The 17,969-nt window shown below is 42.9% G+C and overlaps 1 long non-coding RNA gene across 1 annotated transcript; it reads left to right on the top strand.

Moving 5' to 3' along the window:
- The first annotated feature begins 260 nt into the window (after window positions 1–260).
- On the top strand, window positions 261–10,668 carry LOC120100606 (uncharacterized). Its single transcript, XR_005500410.2, has 3 exons — window positions 261–787; window positions 3,307–3,401; window positions 10,348–10,668. It is a non-coding gene; the product is annotated as an uncharacterized LOC120100606 (long non-coding RNA).
- Window positions 10,669–17,969: the final 7,301 nt, after the last annotated feature.

Below are 17,969 nucleotides of genomic sequence, written 5' to 3'. Positions count from 1 at the left end.
TAGGAGGTAACAATAAAAACAAGCACTTATGTAATAAAAACCAAAACAACGTTATACAACTCTAGCTAGATACAATTACACATGTCAAAGGCGTTCAGCCTGGGGCCTGCTCTCTTTTCAAAGGGAAGATTGGCAAGTGATAGCTGCACAGGACCAAATGGAAAGTTTCTCCTTGAAAAGATAGACAGGACTAAGAGAGAATTAGGAAGGGAAATCGCTTTCCTTGTGTAATTTAATGTCGGTGTCTGGGTATCATAGATAGTGTCTCTTATGTCCTATAGTCCAAATCATGATTTGAATGCATGGATATGCAAGTGTGGGGAACACAGTTTGTGACCCCCTGAAATGAAGTAGAAATAAAGTGGGAAGTCAGAGAATGTTTTTATTATTATTAATTATTATTATTATTATTATTATTATTATTGTTAAAAGAAACACATTTAAAAAATAGGAGCAAGAGATATACAAGGCAGAACAAAAGAAGCCAAAAGGGTGAACTGACACTTAAGCACTATCAGAGACGTCTCATAAAATAAAGAAGCCAATGAAGTCCAACTGGCTCCGAAACGATATCGTGCCGCATCAGATACCATGAAGGAAGAGCAGAGAAATAGCCAATAAGCACAGAGGCTAAGGCTATACAGCTGTATCGATGATCCGTGGACCTCTGTCTTTGAGGGGAGTGGAAGGGGTGTGAGAGAGACAGCTCACACCTCTCTGGAGCCCAGTGAGATCGCTGCCTGACCTACACAGCTGGCAGAAGTAACTCGACCAACTGGCGAGTCAGGTACACCGGCTTCTTTATTTTTCCCTGGAGGAGGAGGGAGGGGAATCTGTCCAGCTGAGGTTTTACTTCTCAGAGAGCTATTTTACATGTAGACTCTGAATTGCCCATCACTTAATTTGTTTTTCTAGAAGGTAATAAAACTGTAATTTATAACTGGTGGGTTCAGTGACCAGAGAGAGTGATAAAATTCCAAACTCAGGGCATTGCTATTCAGTACCTTTAGCAACTCTACTGTATAATCGGGTTGGCAGCAAAGCAGAGATGGGTCACTTGGGGCTGCTGTAGTTGCCATTTATACCACGGAAAATAGTGCCTGATGATTGGGGAAGGGTAAGTAAATAGAAGACCAATAAAGCTCAAGGTAAAAATCTAAACAGATTATATCAGAAGATACACAGACACTATCCAACATAAAACTGTGTTATGTTGCCTTAAAAACTCTACCACCTGGATTACAATAGAGACTTAGACATAAAAAATAAGTGCTTTATATTATGCCTAACATATAATGTAAATATTTTAATATTTTGCTTTTATAATATTTAACATACTATGCTCCCCCAGCATTCTTTTTTTTTTTTTTAAGACAGTATAGCTATGAATCCCAGTTTGGCCTTGAAGTTACTTATATAACCCAGGCTGGCTCAAACTTCTGATCTTGCTGTTTTGGCCTCCCTAGTACTGGGATTATAGCTGTGTGCCATTCTACCAAGCCTTCTTCTACTATATCTTTTAAAGATTAGTAGATCGTAGTAGGACAATGTTTCTAAAGAACTATCCAAATATAGCTTCCTAATTTTTTTTTTTTTTGGTTCTTTTTTTTCGGAGCTGGGGACCGAACTCAGGGCCTTGCGCTTCCTAGGTAAGCGCTCTACCACTGAGCTAAATCCCCAGCCCCAGCTTTCTAATTTTTATTTGAAATTTCTTTCCATTTTTGGTTTGCTTTCATATTGATGTATTGAAGGAACAAACCATATTTGCAAGATTTCCTCTGTTTTAAATTAAAATTTGTATTTTAGGGCTGCTCTTCCAGGGAACCCAAGCTCAATTCCCAGCACCCATCTGACAGCTCATGACCCTCTGTAACTCAAGTCCCACCCTCTCCTGGCCTCCTTGGGCACTGCACACATGTGCTGCATAGATGAGCCTTCAGGCAAAACACTCCTACACGTAAAATAAAGATAAATAAAATTTCAAAATGAAAATGAAGAGCAGTATTTTACAATCTGCTCACTCCTCTTCACCATGACTCTGAGGCAAATAGACTTTCCAGAGGAGCAACAGGCAAGATTGAATGATTTTTCTCAAGCACACTCAGCCTGTAAATAAATGCAGGTGACATTTGAAATGAGCCTCTATTGAAGGTGGTGTCCTACCTGGGGAAGAGATGCTAGCTGTCTTCTCAGACCTCACAGGTGGTCTTATTTCATTAAGACGTCTTAGTTGTGGGTGGTAGGTGGTGTGTGAGAGGCTTTTCCTAAGGGGTTGTAACATAGATCCACTCCCCCTAGAAAGGGAACTCACAGGGAGTTGGGGATTTAGCTCAGTGGTAGAGCGCTTGCCTAGAAAGCACAAGGCCCTGGGATCGGTCCCCAGCTGCGAGAAAAAGAAAGAAAAAAAAAAGAAAGAAAGAAAGAAAGAAAGAAAGAAAGAAAGAAAGAAAGAAAGAAAGAAAGAAAGAAAGAGAGAAAGAAAGGGAACTCACCAAGAGTCCAGAGTAACTATTGGCATCTTGGCAAACCAGTGAGTTGAAGTTACCAGCAAGAGTGTGGATAAAGGGTTAGTTACAGGAGTAGGGATGACTCCAAAGGAGCTACATCTTTGGAAAGCCCACCAACACACAGGTGACGTCACCAAAGCAACCCTAAGGTTCTCTGCACAACTTCCAGGCAGCTAGCGCTACAGGCCTGAGACATCTGCTGTCCACAGTTTGCCTGGTCGGTCTCCTCAGCAGCTGTGTACTGTTTATAAAGCTGAGGAATGTGTCTTTTGGAACCCTGCGAGGTTTCCCGGTCCCGGTCATGTGACATTCATTTACCACCTGGCTCTGAAAAGTTCCCTCTACTTCTTGTCTGTTCACATACATCAGCAGGATCTGTTTCTAGCTTGTCCCAGGCTTGGCTCTTAGAGTCATGTGAATGTCACTACTAAATACACAAGAGAGAGAAGCCTAAACCATAAGGCTTTCTGTACTGTGAAACCAACATCACTTCCCAGATCAGGCGGATCCAGTCTCTGGTGTAGCCAGTGTGCACCTCCCTTGCTAGTGGGATTACAGAAGAGGGCAAACTGCACGGCGAGACTGAGTGATGGGCAAGAGGGGAGGAAGGTGGCAGATGCTGAGTAGGGGACAGGGAGAGAAATGGCATGTGCTGATGCTTGCAATGCTGTCTATCAGTGTCACCACTCCATTAGCACCAGTACTTCCTGCCATCGTTGGTCCCAGTCTAAAAGGGAGGAGATGCAGACGCAAGGAGATTGGTAATTTCGCCTAACCATTTGTTTGACTTTATTTGTAGGCATTGCTTCTTGAGGGATTGGTCCCCTCGAGACAGAAACTTCTGTTCTAATTTCGGCAAAAGAGAATTTTCTCATGGAGGGCTCTGGTTTGCAGGTAACAGATCTGTCTATAGATAGAAACCCTCACTTTGGCACTTGGGAGGTAGAGGCAGACAGATTAGGAATCCAAGATCATCATGTGCTCCCTGAGATCTTATCTCAAACAAAACAAGACACCCACATTAAGGACCAAGTTGGTTTTATTTGCTTTGAGTCTCAGCTCCTTGGATGGAAACATCAGCTGTTTACGTTTTGAATTTACTTACATGATCCTGCCCCCACCCCCTACCACCTGTAGTCCCCTCTGTAGGTTCCTTTATATAGTGAAGCCAACCAGGGCACGGTTCATGACTTGAATTTCAGTTTTCAAGTAATTTTTTGGAATTCTTTGCTTAAAAGTGACATAAATATCCTATGACTGATATTTAATTTGATGAGCAGTAGTCAGGAACCCTTATCCTTTCTCCTTTCGCAATTTTATCACTTCAAGTTAGCTTTTAGAAGTTTAAATATGTCATCTCGTCACGACTCTGTAAGTTTTAATTATCAAAGCAGCTATATCAGGTTTAGCTTTCTTTCTTTCTTTCTTTCTTTCTTTCTTTCTTTCTTTCTTTCTTTCCTTCTTTCTTTTTTTTAAATCGGAAGCAGAGTGGCCTTATTTTATAGCTGAAACAAACCCCAAAGGTCGTTCCCAGCAGCAGACAGTTAGTAGGTCATCCCATAAAGATTTATCTATACTTAGTGGATAGAGGAGAATTTCAACAAATAGGGTCAAACCATGCATTCAGTTATCATGAACCACTTAAGGCATGTCAGGATTTCCTTCATTAAAGGCTTCATCTTGGCCAGATGACGTTGGTTTTTTATGAAGACTCAAAAAAAAAAAAAAAAAAAACACAAAAAACAAAAAAAAAAACCAAAAAAAACCCACCCAAAGCAAAACAAAAGGAAACAAAGGCCCCCCACAGAACTGCATTCAACAATTTAGAGAAGGGAAAATTCAGCAACTACTTTTAATATAACCGCAGAGGAAACAAAAACAATGCTAGTTTTCTTTTGTTTCAGCAGAAGATAGCTTCTCTGTAAGGACGGGAGAAGCAGGCAGTGTTTCATAACTGTATTTGTACACCTGGCATAAGAAACGAGTCCTCCAGAATGAAAGCGAAATCTAGGGCAGAAATAGCTGGGTGTTGGAGGAAGGTGGGCATGCGTGTAGGAGAGAGAATGAGGGACAGGCGTCTCCTGTCTCTTAGATTTAGAAATATCAATTTCTTCTTGCTTACTTTGCCGCTATGCAATTCTTTGAAGAGATGTGATTAAAGTCCTCAGCGTCTGCACCCGGGTTCTCACCCCCACCATCCCCTTCCTTAGCAAAATCTGTTGCCAGTGCCTTTTTTGTGGGCCTGTCTTGTGTGGGTTTTCTCTCCGGACTAACAGCTAAATCAGGAAAAAGGTCTTTGCCACAGCTCACTGCTTCAGTGACTGCTCTGAGGCCAGCTGGGGACTGACAACCTCAGACACCCCCCCCCCCGCACCCCCGCACCCCCTTCACCCCCGCCCTCGTCTCCCCACCACTTGCCACACAGATGCAATTGCCTTGAAAGGCAGATGCTCCCCTCTGTTAACCTCATACCGACAAATACATTGGCGAGAGCGTTGATCGTTCATGCAGTTTCTCGCTGCTCATTCTAGGAAACAGAACCGAGGAAACGTTCGATCCGAGCGAGACGTGGCTTTTCTTACCAAACATTTCACATGCAGAACCGTTACAAAATGTCGTTCTGCAGGGTTCTCTGGGTGGGTGGGTGGGGGTTGCTTAAATGGCCCTTCTTTTCTTTCATCTTCCCATCAGTGAAGGTAGTGTTAGTGGTGAGGCAAGAGGGTAAATGCTCGGTATTTAGAGAATAGGCCTCATTATCTTCCTTTTACAAAACATCTTTAAAATATACATAAGGCTTTCTAAATTATAATTTTGTCATTACAGATAAGAGCACCCTTTCAAGCATATTTTGGGTGAGGTCGGAGGAAAGGGGACTGTTGACATTGTTGGAGATAACTTAGTTGGCTGCTGGAATTTTCTGTAACATAAAGGGTTGTTTGTCTGCTTTCCCAAGCCCACCTTTCCTCCTCAGGGGAGAGACAGTGCACCGCAGTGGTACAGGAGCAACAGGCTGACGACCAAGGGGAACACATCCTCTAGTCCTGACACCGGTGCCTTCTTAGCCTGCTCTGTTCTGACTCTCCCTATTTTTTTTTTTTTTGGTTCTTTTTTTCGGAGCTGGGGACCGAACCCAGGGCCTTATGCTTCCTAGGTAAGCGCTCTACCACTGAGCTAAATCCCCAGCCCCGACTCTCCCTATTATAAGCCTGTTCTGTTGTTTAGTAGCCTCTTGGATCTGCCTGAGTAGCTGTTCCTTCTCAGTGAGGGAGCTTGCTGGAACCTGCAAGCCTAAATGAGCGGAGACAGGCGTGCCCTCCCACCCGTGAGCCTGTCAAGTAATCACTGCGGCCCCTGAGCTGTGGGAAGGCTGAAAGTCTGCGACCTGCTATCCTGATGTCACATAACCTAGCAGTACCTCTCCTGCAGATTCCTCTGGCTGAGACCTGTAGCTTAACTAGGGACCTCGGGATTTTAGCCTCATAAGCCAGACTCAAAACATCAGAGAGTCAGCGGGGAAGCGGGGAGGAGTTCGGGGTTTCTGTGAGTCCAGGCTGTAGTCGGATAGTCCGGCTTCCTACTAATGTATTGGGGATCTTCAGTCCCTCCGATGTTTCAGTGGCAATCCCAAGTCTTCTCATTTCTGAAATGGAAATAACCAGGCTCTAAGAAGCATATGTGAGAGCCAAAGTTAACTGTGTGGTATATACTTAGTGCTCAATAAATACAAATGATTATCAGTAGAGGCAAACAAACATGAGGTTTTCAAATTCGACTGGTGATTCAGGTATCTTTGAACCAGTTTTTTGAATGAATAATTGGTGGGCAGGTTTAGCTCAGCTTTAAAGTACATCTTTTACTTGAGTTCGGCAATTGTTGGTTTTTGTGCAGAGTTAAACTGTATCGGAGAGCAGGCGCGAAGGCAAGCAAGCTCCCAGCTGAGCATTTTTGCTATATGCTATGCCTGGCCTCTACAAGTTGTCTCATGAATATTTATGAATCAGTACTAATACATGTCTTCCTCTGAGAACTGCAGCACAGTGTCCTCTGACCTTTCATGATGTCTCTCCTGTTTTCTGGGGTCTTGATACTGACAATTAAGGCTGTAACATCTATTTTTATTAAATGAGAAAGGGACAAAATTAGGAAAATGAAAGGCTTGGGTGCACTTGGCTCCACTGCTTTTTAAAATGCCTATTAACTATTAACGTTAACTTTGTTCTGGGCATTCTGCCAGCTGCTTTTCTCATTGCTCTATCTTTTCGTCATTTCAAGAACATAAAAGGAAGTTATTTCGGCTGAGGATCTGAGAAGTTATGCGGACTGTTCGAAGCTAAACAGCTTGAAGTGGTAGAGTCCTAAGCTATCAATACCTGGGCTGTCTATTTTCATTTCCCAAATACTGTTGGAGGGCCCACTATGTGTCATTCACTTTGCTAGGCGTCAAGGGCACAGTGAATGAAACACCCCTCTTGGTTCTCATAAGGCTGCCAATTTAGCAAGGAAGGCTTAAGGTAGACAGGCTGTTACAATTCGAATCACCACATAGAGTGTGTGGTGAGGTAGGTCTTGCAGGCAGGAAGGATGGGGCTTGCAAAGGCTCAGGGGTAGGAAAGATCAAGGGACTTCTGGAGATCGGCAAGGAGTTTTATATTAGAGCATTAGAGCATTATAACCAAGGATCCAACAGAGTACCATGTGAGCTCTCGGGAGGGGGTCATTTCCTCTCTCTGGGTAAGTTAGACCTAGCATGAGTTTACTTGAAGTATTGTGCCGCTAAGGCTCTTGGATGTTTCACAGAGTAGTAATAATGAGCTTCGAGATGATTATGTTCATTTCTATAATTAGAGTTTTTCCAAAAGAGATGGAATTTAAAGACTCTCCACAGTTGTTCCTTTTTCTTGGCCCCCATCATGAGCTGAAAGGGCAGCTTTGACTGGGTTAGAGAGCATATAGAATAACATCTAGAGTTCTCTCTCTCTCTCTCTCTCTCTCTCTCTCTCTCTCTCTCTCTCTCTCTTTGTGTGTGTGTGTGTGTGTGTGTGTGTGTGTGTGTGTGTGTTTATTTATGATGCGGAGTAAGATTTTGATGGGTGCTATTGACACAAATCTCTCCTATCCATATCAATATATGGATGCTTGTCTCAAGCAGTGTCTTTGAGCTATACAGGTTTTAACTGTTCGTTGGGCCTCCTGATAATCTTAGGAAGTAAGATCAACTATATCTAGTGATTCCTAAGAGGAAACTGAGGCACAGATGTATTAAGAGATGTGTGTTCATACAAAGAGTAGGCAGCAGAGCTCAGTATTTAAAGCTGGGGCAGCGTAGCCTCAAGTGGATAGTTTTGACAGTTGGCCATGTAATAGCACTACAAGACATTCATAAAACCATTTGTGCCGATGATTAAATGTAAGTCTTGGCTCTCTGTGTTCTTGCTCACTTATGGACAGTCTCTCGGGTAACTAACTCCTTCATCCCAGATGTTAGAGTCTGTCAGTGACTGTCAGTGGTCAGAAAAGCAAGGTGCCCTTTCCACCCTTGGGAGCTACTATAGAGTGGAGTCCTGCCTGTGTTTGGTGGCACTTTTCACCTAAGCCTGAAAACTAACTTCTCCTCAGAGGCCTCCAGAAAGGTTCAGCCCGAGATGGGTGGTGCCGACCCAGGCAGTTGTGTGTTTCTGATGGGACACTGTAGGTTTCATCATGTGACCAGGTTCCATCACAGATTCTAATCTAAGGGAATTTAGAGTAGGGGCTGGAATGTGAAGATTTAAAAACAAGACGAACTCCGTGTCTGAATATGGCAGAGATCAAAGGTCCTTAATGTGTCTTGTTAACAGAGAAAATGAAGAATTCCTGGCTTCACCCATGATGGTGGTGGTGATGATGATGATGATGATGATGATGGTGATGGTGATGGTGGTGGTGGTGGTGGTGATGGTAATGGTGATGGTGATGGTGTTGTTGTTGATGATGATGATGATGATGATGTAGTTGAATCAAAGACAATAAATGCTTCCATGAAACCTTGTGACGTAACTGCTCCAGTGGTATAGACTGACCTGGAGCTCTCTGTGTAGCCAAGGTTGACCTGGCACTTTACTCTGCCTCTGCTTCCTGGGTGCTGGGATTACATTTACATGCCACCATGCTTAGTTTTATGCATTTTGGGGAGTCAGACATATGGCTGAGTGTGTGGCAATTATTCTACCAAAGGAGCTACAGCTCTAGCCCCCTATTTTGCAACATCACTAGAAAGATATTTAGGGCTCTGTCGTCCCCGGCCTTGTTATCCCAATGTTGTGATCCTTGGAGGTTTTTGTTTATTTGCTTATTTGCTTGCTTGGCATTGTTTTATATTTTAGAAGGAATCTCATGTGTAGTCTACTTTGGCCTCAAACTTAGAATTCTCCCAAAGCAATCAATCCTCTATAGAAAGCAGCGGCCTAGGTTAGTGGTCATTTCTCCCTGTGCTTCTCTTGTAAAACCAACTTCTAGATCTGTATTCTTTGCTCTGTCTTTTCTTATATATGTATGGCATGTGTGCATGAATGTTCACATATATGTGGGAGCATGTGTGTGGGCACATGTGCTCTCGAGTATGGAGCCAAGGCTGGCAAGAAGTATTCTCCTTGGTCATTCTCGACTTTATTTACTGAGGCAGGGTCACTGAGTGAACTGAGCCCAGAGCTTGTCGATTCATTTAGTCTAGTTAGCCAGGCTTCCATCCCACTTCCACTCCCTGAACCTAGGATTACAGCAGACCCACTCAACACAACCCACTCAACATTTACACAGATGCTGAGGACCCAAAAGCTGGTCACTAGGCTTGTCCAGACAGGTCCTTTCTCCACTGAGCCATCTCCTCAGCCATTTCCTTACACGTGCTATTCAGAGCATTCCCCAGCATTCCCAGTTTTTAAATTTAGTCAGCCCTGGGGACTTCAAGCCCTAACCAGCTTGAAGTCCCCAGTTCTGCCCTGACATCTGCAGAGACTTTCCTACTGTTCCATTAGTAGACGAGACTCTGCTGATCAGGAACTGCCGGTGCCACTCCTCAGGCTGTCCGTAGGGATCTCCAGTAGGAGAGTAGACACAGAGACTTAGTTTAGATTCAGAAAACAGCATTGATAAAATAGCCAGATATTTGAAAAGCCCTTCATTTCCCCCAACTCACAGAAACAAGATAGTCAGTGTCGTGTGGTGACACTGAATACTTTGCGGAAAAAATGAGGGAGAACTCTCAAAGCTCTTTCCTACTTTCTGGGTATTACGCCATTATAAGGATGAGACTGCTGCCACAGAAGGGAGGCAGCTCATTTTGTCCCTGTTGGCTGCTAATTCTATCTTTAAGCCTGGTGAGGCTTGTCTGGTAGCTTGTGTCAGTCTTGAGCAGTGTTCACATCTGCTCATGCATTCCTCCCTCCCTCCTCCCTTCCCCCCTCCCTCCCTTCCTCCCTCCTCCCTCCTCCCTTCCCCCCTCCCTCCCCCTTCCTCCCTCCTTCCTTCCTCCCTCCCTCTCTCTTCCCTTCCTCCCTCCCTTCCATTGCTGGGATATTGGTTCCTTCCTACTTTGAATAGACATTTCCACGAAACACAAAAGTTAAAAGTGAATTTCACCCACCACTAGTAAAAAAAAAAAAAAAAAACAAAAAACAGAGAGAAACCAACTTTATTAAGTTTTTTATTCTTATGGACTTTTTGTCCCCACAGTGCTTGAAATCAGTACATTATGATAGTTTTGAGAAAATACCCAGAAGAGGACAGCACATTTATCCTGCAACATACACTGTATTGAAGATAATCAATAAAGCGTTTTGATGGTAGGGCTCTGTGTTTTCAGCATTTCTGAAGAGTGAGGTCTACACTCCAGCTAATGCCTCATCGTGCTTGAGGATGGACGACATCTACTGTGACTGACTACACAGAAAGACCCTGTCTTGAAAGGACAGGAGTCCAGTTGGCTGTTTTATTGCACTGTCTCTGGTGAGAAAGAGCTGCAATTGAAGATATTTTATGCTCTTAATGAAGTTGACAGTGGCTTATAATATAGACTCCATGAGAGAAAGTTAATGTAGTGTTAGACATCAAGTAAGTGTTAATTAAAATGTTCTAACAATGTATTGCTTTCTCGGAACATATCCTTGTTATCATTTAAGAGACAATGGGGGGGAGGGGCATCTCTGGTGACCAGCTGGAGGCCTGGGAATGGAGAGGCTATGGGGAGTCTATTGGGGTGACCCTAGCTGAGATTCCCACCAGAGGGTATATAGAGACTGAAGCGACCACCTCATGTAACCAGGACTTTCAGAGGACAGAGGGGGACATCAATCCACCCACGAAACCCTCAACCCCCATCTTATCTTACAAGATGTGCAGGGATAAAGACGGAGCAGAGACTGGGGAACAGCCAACCAATGGCTGCCCCAGCCTGAGACCCATCCCATGAGAGAGAACCAATCCCTTACACTATTAATGATACTGTGCTATGCTTGCAGACAGGAGCCTAGCATAACTGTCTCCTGAGCGGCTTCATCCAGCAGGAGATGGAGGCAGATGCAGAGACCCCCAGGCAAACATCAGGCAGAGCTCAAGGAGTCTTGTAGAAGAGTGAGGGATAGAAGTGAGGAAGCTGGGGGGCTCACAGACACACAGGACCCACAGAGTCAGCTAATCTGAGACAATGGAGGCTCACAGATCCTGGAACACCAACACGGGAGCATGGTGAAGTTGAACCTAGAAGCCCGACAGATCTGTAGCAAATGTGCAGCTTGGTGTTCATGTGGTTCCCCTAACAAGTGGAACCTGGACGGCATCGGTCTCTGTTCTCTGTCATTGGATCCCCTTCCCCCATACTTGGATTGCCTGGATGAGACTCAGTGGAAGAGGATGTGCCTAGACCTTCTGGGACTAGATGCCACAGGATGAGGTGGTACTCCAGCGGGGCTCCCCTTCTCTGAGGAGAAGGGGTTGGGGCAATGGCGGGAGGGATTTGTAAGGGTAGGACTGGTAAGTGAGGAGGGAGGGGGTCTGTGATTAGGATACAAAGTGAATAGAAAAAATAAAAATTAAAATAAATTTTTAAAAAAGACAGCCCCCCACCCCAAAAGAGACAAAGTTAAGCTTAGCATGGTGGTGTATGCTTACAGTCCTATAACATACATTTATGCCAGCCTTACATCATAAGTATAGGACAGCCAGAACTACATAGTGAAGCCCTGTCTCGCAAACAAACAAACAAACAAACAAACAAACAAACAAACAAAACCAGAAACCCACTAATAAATAATGGCACTAGAGTCACAAATAACTCCATCATGACTCTTTAACTACCCAGAAACTTTCCAGTCTGCAGACTTCCAGGAAAATTTCCCTCTGCGATTCCAGAAGACCTCATGCCTCTTTGGGCAGTCATTATAGGCTCAAACTTTGTTCACATTTTTAGTACATTAGGCTGAAATTGCATAGCACATTTGGGATGTTAAAAATCTACACCCCATTTGCATTTGGGAATTACTATAAAGTAAATATAAAACCTTACAATTCATAATTGGAAATCTGTAAATCCTTTAAGCCTTTTTCATGCTTGAAGCTGCCAAGTTAAATGCTTTTGGAATAATGGCTCCTAATGTCCAGTGTTTTATACCTCAGTTCGGATGTAGAACACGTTCTTGCCCCCCCTCCCCCCTTCCATTCCAATCACCACAAAACCATTGTTCTCTGCAGAATAATTGCCAGTTGTAAATGCAAACATTAGTTTAAAGTAATTCATAGCAACCAGTAAAAAGAAAGGGATTTATGCACCATGAAATGAGTGCCTGAGAACTCCTGGTAAACTGGGCAAGTTTGATTGCTTTTGTCTTTCCTTTCTTGTGGTGCTGGGGACTAACCCCAGGCCCTAACACGTGTATTCCACCGGTGAGCAGCAACCCTTGTCTTAGATGTTTTAATTTTTTAATTTTTTTACTGTTTTTTTTTTTCCCCCAGACCTGGGGACAGAGCCCAGGGCCTTGCGTTGCTAGGCAAGCGCTCTACCACTGAGCTAAATCCCCAACCCCTTACTGTTTATTTTTTTAAAAAATGTTTATTTTGTCAATATATGTGTGTTCGTGTGCCTGGGTGAGTTTATGTGCGAATGTGCATGTGGGAGGTCAGAAGAGGATGCTGGAGTTACAGGTGGCTGTGATCTGTCCTGAGGGAGTGCTGGGAGTAGAACCCAAATCCTCTGTAAGAGCTGTAAGTGCTCTTAGCTTTCTAGCCCCAATTTGCCTTTTTTTAAAAAAAAATATCAGTTGTATACTAAGAGAAATCAGGATTGCTTTATTACTTAGGTAGTGACACATATAGATATTCCTGAAGGTCTGTCATGCATCATTCTTCTATGGAAAATGATGTTACACAGTTTTCTTGGATTGTCAGGATCTGACTTCCTCCAGTTTATTGAAGAATATTTACACATGGTTTTTGAGGGTGGAGGTTACAGCCCAGGGGTAGAATGTTGTTGTAAAAATATAAAAAATAAAAGTCTTCCCCCCCACTAGGTCTGTCACTGCAGTGCCCCAAGATACCTGATAGACATCTTAATCTCAGTCAGCAAAGCCTCTCACCGGCTTTGCTCCATCCCATATCACACTGCTGAAGGCCTCTCTCTGAGCCTGGCAGCAATCTCTCTACCCATCCAGTTCCCAAAGCAGATTGCCACTATGGCAGAAACACGCATCCCAGTTCTGTGGTGGCCCAGTATCTCTAGCCGCCGCACACTCTCTTACACTTAATTCTCCACAAGAAAGAACATATAACCCAATAACCTCTGATCCAATTGATAAGATATAATTGCCCACTTAAGCATACAAAGCCCTGTACACATGCGTCCCTTAAGAACATGCATGACAACCTGTAAAGGTACAGCATGGAATCTTAAGGTCAGCCTCCATGTTGTCCCGTGGCTGGCTACTCTGCCGTCTCCTCTTCCTCCTCCTCTTCCCTCAAACTTTTCTCCCGCCCATCTTTCCTTCTCATCCAATAACAGGTCTCGTTTTATCCTGTACCTGCCCTCAACTGTATTTACAAATTAAATGGGGAGAAGGTTCTGGTGGTCACCGGAGTCCTGAGTACTGACTAGGCAGCTATCATTGGGGCTGTGGAATTAGCATCAAAATACAGATAACTCCAGGGCAAACCACAACAGAAGAGCACTTGCTTAGCTACTTGAGATTCTGTGTTCAGTCCCCAGTGTCACATACAAAATAGGGCCTTTTAGTAGATTAAAAAAAAAAAAAAAGATGCTGTACTTACTTTGTGTAACTGTAATTCTTGGCAGTTTTCTATTCCCCGTTACCTCCCAGATAACTGCAGGGTGTTTCTACACCTGCTCTGGCCCATTCTAGCTCCTGAACAAAGGGCACAGAGACTTGGTGTATTTGTTAACAAGCTGCAAGCCTAAACTGGGCAGGCTCTGAGCTATTCTAACCCAACTAGGCTGCCTGCTCCTCCCAGTGCGGTCCTTCACCTTCATCTAAGACTTGCCCTGGCTTGCTCTGGTCCATGTATGTCCTCACTGCTGCTCTCTCATCATGACCTCATGGTGAATCCTCCTGCTCCATTCACCTGGTCTCTCTCTCTCTTCTTCTCTCATGCTCCTTCTCTACTCTTCTGTCTCCTCTGGGGACCCTGTAACTGGGATTGGAAGTTCCACCCTATTTTTGTCTGCCCTGCTGATCATCTCTTTATTAAACCGATCAGAAGGTAATACAGAAGAATGTTTACAAAACATGGAGGCAGATGGTGCTTCATAAAAATAAGAGTAACAACAAAGTCTGGCCTGTACTGCACTCTTTGCTGGCATAGAAATCAGCATCTGAATAATACAATGACAATCCAACTCAGGGTTCAAGGAGAGCATCCCAACAACTTTGCATTTGTTGAATATCATTTACACGGTCAATGAATAATCTGGACGTCAAAATTGAGAGAAGGGGAGTTTTAAGTATTATAATCAGAAGCAAGGAAACAGTATCCATTCCCTCATGAACCCCTGAAACCCTCAACCAAGTGACCCCTCTTTCTCCCCTTATTGTCTGTCTGTCTGTCATGCATGAAGGATATAGTTGTTATTTGTCATCCTCAGCCCTGTCATCAGTCAGCCATGCTACCGTGTGCCCCCGTAGAAGCCCGCCCACCATTGCTGACGGTTCTACTCTCAGGCCATCAGGATTGTTCTGTCAGATGGCAGTTTCCTAACTGCTCTGTCTTTGCTGTCAGCTGACCACCCTGAAGTCCAGTCTCCATTTTATAGTCAGGGCGACCCTTCTAAAAACGGACATCTGACTAATCACACCTCTGCTTAGAACTTTTTAATGGCTTCTTAGTGCTTTCAGAATAAAGCCTTCCTGCTTTAATGTGGCCACCCTCAAGGCCTTTCATGGGTCTGTCCTTATTACTGTTCTTGTCTGCTCCATTTCACTGTGTCTGATTGTTAAAGTTGCCTGGCCATAGGGTGAGCTTGTCAATTTCTCTTTGCAACTTTGGCTGGCCATTCTTTTTCCTATAATTGAAAGCCGTGTTGTTAGTTAGGTATATCAGGTTTCTGAGAAAAAATATTAACAAATTTGGTTCAAAGAAGTGTTGTCTGATATTTATAGTTTTACCAGCTGTCTTTTTTGCTATTTTTTTCTTAATGTCTATTTTGTTATATTGTCTTTCTGTGGTTTACGTTTGTGTGTCTCATGCTAATAGCACCCACTTGAACATGACTTTTATTTACCTTTTGTTAAATTTGTCAATATGATGATGTTCTATGTCTTTTTAAAAAATAATTTAAATGTGCTTATTATACTCACTACTACATACTTGGACATAACTCTATGTTGTGTTTTACTGACTATATGTTTATTTTGCTTCCTGCTGAATTATTAGTTTTCTATATTAACTCTCTTTGATTCTTAGCTACCAGGCCTTTCTGATGACTGAGAGCTCTGGATTTTCATTGACACAAACCACCCAGAATATAAAGGATCACACAGACATAGGCATAGTGGCCTAACTATTTGGGACACTGAAGTGGGAAGATTATTTGAGCCCAGGAGTGTGACACTCGTTTGGAGCCAAATAGCAAAACCCCTTTTCAGAGGCAAAATAGACTTCAGAGAAAGGCATTATTCTTGCCTTTCCCCAAACATAACAAAGGACTTGGGGCGCTTCAACTCTCCATTTTACATTTGCCCTCATGTATTTACTTCTTTGGTGCTTTTGTTTTGGTTTTTTTGTTTTGTTTTGTTTTCTTTTCTTTTCTTTTTTTTCGGGGCTGGGGATTGAACCCATTGTTTTGTTTTGTTTTGGGTTTTGAGTCAGGCTTGGCTTTGGCCACCAGAGTGCTGTGATAACATACCCAATGTTTTCATGTACTTAAAAGAACCAAACCAAAAGCACAGAAGCAGGAATGGTCCCTTTCTGCTTTACTATCTATCCCTTTCCTCATCAGTACCTTTCCCATCTTAAGCGTTCTCCCTAATGGTGTTTTGTTTTGTTTCTTTTGGTTGGCTGGCTTTACTTTAAAAGTTCTTTTGATGTAAGTCTGTGATCCATAAACTCTCTTAGGTGTTATGAATGAAAGTGACTATTCCACTTTTTTCCTTAAATGACAGTGTACCTGGAAACCAAACTCTAAGCTGACAGTTTTTATTCAGCTCGTCTAACATATCAATTGTCTTCTTTGAGACCTAGCTGTAGTTCCTCTGCAGATATTCAACATTTTCTCTTCAATAAGTTATCTTTACTCTTTACCTCTTCATCTGTGCCTTTCCAAGATCATGATAAATATCTGCCCTTACTGTCATATGAAGTTCTGATTTTTTTTTCTTAAAAAGATTTATTTATATACTGTAGCTCTCATCAGACACACCACAAAAAGGCATCAGGTCCCATTATTGATGGTTTTGTGTGGTTGCTGGGATTTGAACTCAGGACCTCTGGGAGAGCAGTCAGTGCTCTTAACCACTGAGCCATCTCTCTAGCCCTGATGTTTTCAATAGAAGACTTTGAGCCTAGCACACCTTTTAAATACAACTTTTCTGTTCTTCCTGTTAGCTTTTCTTACTGGGATTCCTATCCAACCTATGTTGGAGTACCCTAACCTCACCTCAGGAATCTGAAATCCCCTCTGATTCGCAGGTCTCCTGACTCTATTCTGGGTGCATTTTGATGTAACCCATTCATGTCCTCCTCCTCTCTGACTTCTGTTATCTCCAGAGAAAAAATTTCCCCACTTTAATGCTCATGTTTTTATTTTGCAAGATTTCTGTTAGTTCTTTTTCACTTTTACCTATTCCACAATTTCTTCTCCTTTTAAGAGTGATGTTGGGGTTGGGGATTTAGCTCAGTGGTAGAGTGCTTGCCTAGCAAGCGCAAGGCCCTGGGTTCGGTCCCCAGCTCCTAAAAAAAGAAAAGAAAAGAAAAAAAAAAGAGTGATGTTGTGCCTCCATTTATTGACTTGAAAAAGCAAAAGCACTGTGTTTAAGAATCTTTGCCTGCAGGGCTCAGCGGTTAAGAACACCAATTGTTCTTCCAGAGGTCCTGAGTTCAATTCCTAGCAACCACATGATGACTTACTCCAATCTATAATGAGTTACTCCAATATATAATGCCTTTTTCTGGCATGCAGTTATACGTGCAGATCAAATACTCAATACAAAATAAATAAATAAATCTTTAAAAAAAGAATTTTTATCTGGGGACAGAGCGATGACTCGATGTTTAATAGAACGTACTGCTCTTGCAGAAGACCTGAGTTCAGTTCCTAGCACCCATGTTAGCAGTTCACCACTGCCTACAATTACAATGTCAGGGAATCTAATGGAATCATCTGGCCTCTCAGGGCATATATACACGTGTACATGAACACACACATAAGTTCAACAAGTGAACAAAGCTTAGTCTTTGGGGCACCTGAATTTGTGTACACATATGTACACAGACACAGACATAATTAAAATTTAAATTTAAAGATCTTTTTTTTTTTTTTTTTTGGTTCTTTTTTTTCGGAGCTGGGGACCGAACCCAGGGCCTTGTGCTTCCTAGGTAAGCGCTCTACCACTGAGCTAAATCCCCAGCCCCCTAAAGATCTTTTAAAAATTAAGTAAATCATGCCAAGCGTAGTGGTGTATTGCTTCAGTGCTGGCACTCGGGAGGGAGCGATATGCAGGTCCGCACAAGTTCAGGCCAGCCACTTGCACATTGAGTTCTAGCCAACGGTACTTAGTGAGACCCTGTCTTAATAACCAAATAAACAAGATAAATAAATCTATAAACACACCTTTCAGTTCATAGAGTCGGTTTCATCTGGAGGACACGCATGTTCTGAGTGTTGTCATATATAATTTCTTAATGTTAGATACTCTTATGCATTTAGAACCTAACTAGTAAGTTCACTTTTAAGAGGGTATTTCTATTTGCTTGTGTGTGTGTGTG

The sequence above is a fragment of the Rattus norvegicus genome, chromosome 2 (genome assembly GCF_036323735.1).
Source record: "Rattus norvegicus strain BN/NHsdMcwi chromosome 2, GRCr8, whole genome shotgun sequence".
NCBI classification, from domain to species: Eukaryota; Metazoa; Chordata; class Mammalia; order Rodentia; family Muridae; genus Rattus; species Rattus norvegicus.
Note: the sequence above shows the minus strand (reverse complement) of the source record. Positions and strands in the feature narration are given on the sequence as shown.